At 30.9% G+C, this 7,500-nt stretch overlaps 2 non-coding genes and 1 pseudogene across 2 annotated transcripts; all 3 read left to right on the plus strand.

Annotated features, from left to right (window-relative positions):
- The first annotated feature begins 2,190 nt into the window (after positions 1-2,190).
- On the plus strand, positions 2,191-4,181 carry LOC128871066 (small subunit ribosomal RNA). The gene has a single exon (XR_008455705.1). It is a non-coding gene; the product is annotated as a small subunit ribosomal RNA (ribosomal RNA).
- A 574-nt stretch (positions 4,182-4,755) lies between these two features.
- On the plus strand, positions 4,756-4,936 carry LOC128871060 (5.8S ribosomal RNA). The gene has a single exon (XR_008455700.1). It is a non-coding gene; the product is annotated as a 5.8S ribosomal RNA (ribosomal RNA).
- A 438-nt stretch (positions 4,937-5,374) lies between these two features.
- LOC128871073 (large subunit ribosomal RNA) overlaps positions 5,375-7,500 on the plus strand; it is a 5,038-nt pseudogene continuing 2,912 nt past the window's right edge.

Below are 7,500 nucleotides of genomic sequence, written 5' to 3' on the forward strand. Positions count from 1 at the left end.
AAGTTAAATTTTGCCCATACATTTTTCACAATACGTTGTGTACATTGTCAGAAACACTCACGGTGAAGTCAAGTGAGATATATATGAAAGAAAATCAAATCGAATTTATATGAAACTATATTCGATTAAATGTATGAAAGTAAAATTTAACACAATACATTCATTTGATAAACTGAATAAATATATAATAAAGACATTTGAAATATATTGAATTGTATTAAGTTAAATTTTGCCCATACATTTTTCACAATACGTTGTGTACATTGTCAGAAACACTCACGGTGAAGGCAAGTGAGATATATGAAAGAAAATCGAATCGAATTTATATGAAACTAAATTCGATTAAATGTATGAAAGTAAAATTTAACACAATACATTCATATGATAAACTGAATAAATTATAATAAAGACATTTCAAATATATGGAAAATATCATCATATATATAATTTAGTATTTTAATATATATTTAGTTAAGTTGATGGTATTATTGAAATATATAAAATGTAATTGAATTATATGAAATCAAACTGAAATGTATTGAATTGAATTTTTCCCATACATTTTTCACAATGTGTGGTGTGCATGGCAAAAAACACTCACGGTGAAGGCATGTGAATAATATGAAAATATCAACATTTAACTAACCAATGATATTGAAGCATATAAATCGAATCATAACTATATGAAACACGAATTTGAGTTATGTTAAACTGGTGATATTGTGGATTTATTCCTAGTTTTCCATACGTTAGTTTAAATAGAAACAATTTTCGAATATGTATACATATATGAAGAATTTATATTCTATACTAACATATTATGGAATGTAACTATTGATTGTTACCTTGGCATATTGGTGTATTGTGAGATTTCATTCATAGTTTTCCATACGTTAGTTTAAATAGAAACAATTTTCGAATATATATACATATATGAAGAATTTATATTCTATACTAACATATTATGGAATGTAACTATTGATTGTTACCTTGGCATATTGGTGTATTGTGAGATTTCATTCATAGTTTTCCATACGTTAGTTTAAATAGAAACAATTTTCGAATATATATACATATATGAAGAATTTATATTCTATACTAACATATTATGGAATGTAACTATTGATTGTTACCTTGGCATATTGGTGTATTTGTGATTTTATTCATAGTTTTCCATACGTTAGTTTAAATAGAAACAATTTTCGAATATATATACATATATGAAGAATTTATATTCTATACTAACATATTATGGAATGTAACTATTGATTGTTGCCTTGGCATATTGGTGTATTTGTGATTTTATTCATGGTTTTCCATACGTTAGTTTAAATAGAAACAATTTTCGAATATATATACATATATGAAGAATTTATATTCTATACTAACATATTATGGAATGTAACCTTGGCATATTGGTGTCATTGTATTTTATTCCTGGTATTCTATAGTTAGTTTAAATAGAAATAAATTTTTGAATTCAAAATTTTATATTCTATACTAGCATTACATAGAAATTATCCTCAACTGTTTGTTTCTTGTATACATACAGGAAATTAAACAGATGAAGAAAAAAAAAAAACAAAACAAATAAAAATTATAAGAAAAACTAAATTTTAAACAAAAGAAAAAAGGAGAAATTTTTTCAATCATATATATATTTATGATTAAAAAATAGAATTATGGAATTATTAATTTCAATTCAGAGAGAAAAATTATGTAATATATGAAATTATTACATTAAAAATGCATTTGAAGAAAAAGTAAAATGTTATTAAAAATGATACATTTGAAAATTGGCAAATATTAAGAAGAAATATCGTTCTTATATTTTTATACAAAATATATATAGAGAACGAAAATTCTTTTTCATAAAAAACGGTTTTTGAATTCTGATAAGAAAAGCTAAAGGGGTCGGCGGGAGCGCACATTGAACGAAAGAAAATGAAAGAAAAACACAACAAAGAAGAAGACCAAATAAAATACAAATATTTTATACAAATAAAAGCACATTATTAATAAATAATAATAATAATAATGATGATGATGATGAGATGATACATAAATTGTGTTATTAAAATTACGTTCTATTGTATGTGCGTTTTCCCCTTTACTTTTTATATACACCGTAATTTATGAAATTTTCAAATATGAAAAACAAAGAAAAATATATAAACAAATATATATATTATTCTGGTTGATCCTGCCAGTAGTTATATGCTTGTCTCAAAGATTAAGCCATGCATGTCTAAGTACAAACAAATTAAAAGTGAAACCGCAAAAGGCTCATTATATCAGTTATGGTTCCATAGATCGTTAACAGTTACTTGGATAACTGTGGTAATTCTAGAGCTAATACATGCAATATAAACACGGACCTTATGGAACGTGTGCTTTTATTAGACTAAAACCAAGCGATCATTTGATCGTTAAATTGGTTGAACTCTAGATAACTTGCAGATCGTATGGTCCCGTACCGACGACAGATCTTTCAAATGTCTGCCCTATCAACTTTTGATGGTAGTATCTAGGACTACCATGGTTGCAACGGGTAACGGGGAATCAGGGTTCGATTCCGGAGAGGGAGCCTGAGAAACGGCTACCACATCTAAGGAAGGCAGCAGGCGCGTAAATTACCCACTCCCAGTTCGGGGAGGTAGTGACGAAAAATAACAATACAGGACTCATATCCGAGGCCCTGTAATTGGAATGAGTACACTTTAAATCCTTTAACAAGGACCTATTGGAGGGCAAGTCTGGTGCCAGCAGCCGCGGTAATTCCAGCTCCAATAGCGTATATTAAAGTTGTTGCGGTTAAAACGTTCGTAGTTGAATTTGTGCTTCATACGGGTAGTACAACTATATATTGTGGTATGTACATTACCTTATGTATGTAAGCGTATTACCGGTGGAGTTCTTATATATAATTAATACAATGTATTTTTTATATATTCCTCCTATTTAAACCTACTTCAGTGCTCTTCATCGAGTGTTGTTGTGGGCCGGTACAATTACTTTGAACAAATTAGAGTGCTTAAAGCAGGCTCCAAATGCCTGAATATTTTGTGCATGGAATAATGAAATAAGACCTCTGTTCTACTTTCATTGGTTTTTAGATCAAGAGGTAATGATTAATAGAAGCAGTTTGGGGGCATTAGTATTACGACGCGAGAGGTGAAATTCTTGGACCGTCGTAAGACTAACTTAAGCGAAAGCATTTGCCAAAGATGTTTTCATTAATCAAGAACGAAAGTTAGAGGTTCGAAGGCGATCAGATACCGCCCTAGTTCTAACCATAAACGATGCCAGCTAGCAATTGGGTGTAGCTACTACTATGGCTCTCTCAGTCGCTTCCCGGGAAACCAAAGCTTTTGGGCTCCGGGGGAAGTATGGTTGCAAAGCTGAAACTTAAAGGAATTGACGGAAGGGCACCACCAGGAGTGGAGCCTGCGGCTTAATTTGACTCAACACGGGAAAACTTACCAGGTCCGAACATAAGCGTGTAAGACAGATTGATAGCTCTTTCTCGAATCTATGGGTGGTGGTGCATGGCCGTTCTTAGTTCGTGGAGTGATTTGTCTGGTTAATTCCGATAACGAACGAGACTCAAATATATTAAATAGATGCTTTCAGGATTATGATGTTGAAACTTATATAGCCTTCTTTCATGCGTACATCTTGAATGTACAAGTGTTTGAATGTGTTTATATAAGTGGAGTCGTACCTGTTGGTTTGTCCCATTATAAGGACACTAGCTTCTTAAATGGACAAATTGCGTCTAGCAGTAACGAGATTGAGCAATAACAGGTCTGTGATGCCCTTAGATGTCCTGGGCTGCACGCGCGCTACAATGAAAGTATCAACGTGTATTTCCTAGACCGAGAGGTCCGGGTAAACCGCTGAACCACTTTCATGCTTGGGATTGTGAACTGAAACTGTTCACATGAACTTGGAATTCCCAGTAAGTGCGAGTTATTAACTCGCATTGATTAAGTCCCTGCCCTTTGTACACACCGCCCGTCGCTACTACCGATTGAATTATTTAGTGAGGTCTCCGGACGTGATCACTGTGACGCCTCGTGTGTCACGGTTGTTTCGCAAAAGTTGACCGAACTTGATTATTTAGAGGAAGTAAAAGTCGTAACAAGGTTTCCGTAGGTGAACCTGCGGAAGGATCATTATTGTGTTCCATATCCGTAAGAAAAACAAACAATGCCAAAACAAATAAAAACAAAAACAAACAAAAGAAAAAAAAAAAAAAAGAAAAAAAAGAAAAATTTATAATTATTTTGAATCCATATTCTTTTTATTCTTTTTCATTCAATTTGTTATCCATCAATTATATCATATTAAATATAATATGATGGTACATTTTGTAATGTTTTTTCTTATTTTTTCTTTTAAAAACCTTTAAACATGAAAATAGAAAGTTGTACTTATTATTCATTTGATTGAATGATAAGTTAATTTGTTCACAATAACAAAAGTGGTATATATTTATTATTATATTTATATATAAATAAAATGATTAAAAAAATACAAAATAATCAAACATAATAAATACCACCACTGTATTATTGTTGAACTAAGACATTCGCAACTTAATAAAAATGTTTAGAGTTAAATATATTTGATATATATTATTGAAAGAAAATCAATTTATATTTTATTATTATTATTATTTAATTTTACTCTTTCAATTAATATATGCAAAAAAAAATTGACATTTGTTATAAATAAAAATAAATAAAAAAATACTCTAAGCGGTGGATCACTTGGCTCATGGGTCGATGAAGAACGCAGCAAACTGTGCGTCATCGTGTGAACTGCAGGACACATGAACATCGACATTTTGAACGCATATCGCAGTCCATGCTGTTATGTACATTAAATTAAATTTTAAAGTACTGCTTGGACTACATATGGTTGAGGGTTGTAAGACTATGCTAAATAAGTTGCTTATTCTTTTATAAAAATAATTGAATTTAAGCAAATGTGTATATTATTGGATTTTAAATAATTCATAATATTAATAGCAAAAAAATAAAGATATATAATGAATTTTTTATTTATTAATATATTCTTAAAAAAAAAAAATCCTCTCAAATAAAATGAAATAAAAAAAATTTTGAATCTAAGTATTCTCTTTAAAAAATTTTCATATTATTTATATATATATAAAATATTAATTTATATATGTAATTAAAGGAGGAATGTCTAGCATAAAAATTAATTTTTTTTATTCTAGAATTGCCTCATTTTACATAATTATTATTTATAATATATATTTATATAAAAGGAAAAAAGAAAAATAGAGATGAAAAGATGATATAATTATTTATTAAATTGTGAGAAGATAAAAAATATTTTAAAACAACCTCAACTCATATGGGATTACCCCCTGAATTTAAGCATATTAATGAGGGGAGGAAAAGAAACTAACAAGGATTTTCTTAATAGCGGCGAGCGAAAAGAAAATAGTTCAGCACTAAGTCACTTTGTCTATATGTCAAATGTGAGATGCAGTGTATGGAATATCTTAATATCTAGTATGAGAAATTAACGATTTAAGTCCTTCTTAAATGAGGCCATTTACCCATAGAGGGTGCCAGGCCCGTATAACGTTAATGATTACTAGAAAGATATTTCCAAAGAGTCGTGTTGCTTGATAGTGCAGCACTAAGTGGGTGGTAAACTCCATCTAAAACTAAATATAACCATGAGACCGATAGTAAACAAGTACCGTGAGGGAAAGTTGAAAAGAACTCTGAATAGAGAGTTAAATAGTACGTGAAACTGCTTAGAGGTTAAGCCCGATGAACCTGAATATCCATTATGAAAAATTCATCATTAAATAATTAAAAATAATGTGCATTTTTTTCATATAAGGACATTGTAATCTATTAACATAATAAAGTATTTATCAAAAGATCATTGGTGATATTAAGTTTATTTAAATTAATTTGCTTTTTAAGCATATTAACATAGAATAAATACTAATGATTTGATAAAGTGTTGATAGATTTTATTATATATAATGCTAAAATTCATTTTTTGAATTTTACAAAAAATTTAATATCTATGATATTAATATTTATTTGTATGCATTTATATGATTAACAATGCGAAAGATTCAGGATACCTTCGGGACCCGTCTTGAAACACGGACCAAGGAGTCTAACATATGTGCAAGTCATTGAGTTATATTAAACTTAATGGCATAATTAACTTAACTTAAAAATATAATGGGATTAATTTTTAGTCTATTTTCCTAAATAGTCAATTAATTCAATCCCGGGGCGTTCCATATAGTTATGTATAATGATAATTTATTATTATTTATACCTCTAACTGGAGCGTACCTTGAGCATATATGCTGTGACCCGAAAGATGGTGAACTATACTTGATCAGGTTGAAGTCAGGGGAAACCCTGATGGAAGACCGAAACAGTTCTGACGTGCAAATCGATTGTCAGAATTGAGTATAGGGGCGAAAGACCAATCGAACCATCTAGTAGCTGGTTCCCTCCGAAGTTTCCCTCAGGATAGCTGGTGCATTTAAAAATTATATAAAATAATCTTATCTGGTAAAGCGAATGATTAGAGGCCTTAGGGTCGAAACGATTTTAACCTATTCTCAAACTTTAAATGGGTAAGAACCTCACCTTTCTTGATATGAAGGTTGAGGTTATGATATAATGTGCCCAGTGGGCCACTTTTGGTAAGCAGAACTGGCGCTGTGGGATGAACCAAACGTAATGTTACGGTGCCTAAATTAACAACTCATGCAGATACCATGAAAGGCGTTGGTTGCTTAAAACAGCAGGACGGTGGACATGGAAGTCGTAATCCGCTAAGGAGTGTGTAACAACTCACCTGCCGAAGCAACTAGCCCTTAAAATGGATGGCGCTTAAGTTGTATACCTATACATTACCGCTAAAGTAGATGATTTATAAAACAATTTCGATTGATTTATAAATTTTGAAACTTTAGTGAGTAGGAGGGTACAATAGTGTGCTTAGAAGTGTTTGGCGTAAGCCTGCATGGAGCCGCTATTGGTACAGATCTTGGTGGTAGTAGCAAATAATCGAATGAGACCTTGGAGGACTGAAGTGGAGAAGGGTTTCGTGTGAACAGTGGTTGATCACGAGTTAGTCGGTCCTAAGTTCAAGGCGAAAGCCGAAAATTTTCAAGTTTTTAATAAAAAAAAATATTAATAAAATTTATATATATATATTAAAAAATAATTAAATACTTGAATTATTTTGAACGAAAGGGAATACGGTTCCAATTCCGTAACCTGTTGAGTATCCGTTTGTTATTAAAAATGGGCCTTGTGCTCATCCTGGCAACAGGAACGACCATAAAGAAGCCGTCGAGAGATATCGGAAGAGTTTTCTTTTCTGTTTTATAGTCGTACTACCATGGAAGTCTTTCGAAGAGAGATATGGTAGATGGACTAGAAGAGCATGACATTTACTGTTGTGTCGATATTTTCT

This window comes from Anastrepha ludens, unplaced genomic scaffold (assembly GCF_028408465.1).
Source record: "Anastrepha ludens isolate Willacy unplaced genomic scaffold, idAnaLude1.1 ptg000039c, whole genome shotgun sequence".
In the NCBI taxonomy this organism is placed as follows: domain Eukaryota; kingdom Metazoa; phylum Arthropoda; class Insecta; order Diptera; family Tephritidae; genus Anastrepha; species Anastrepha ludens.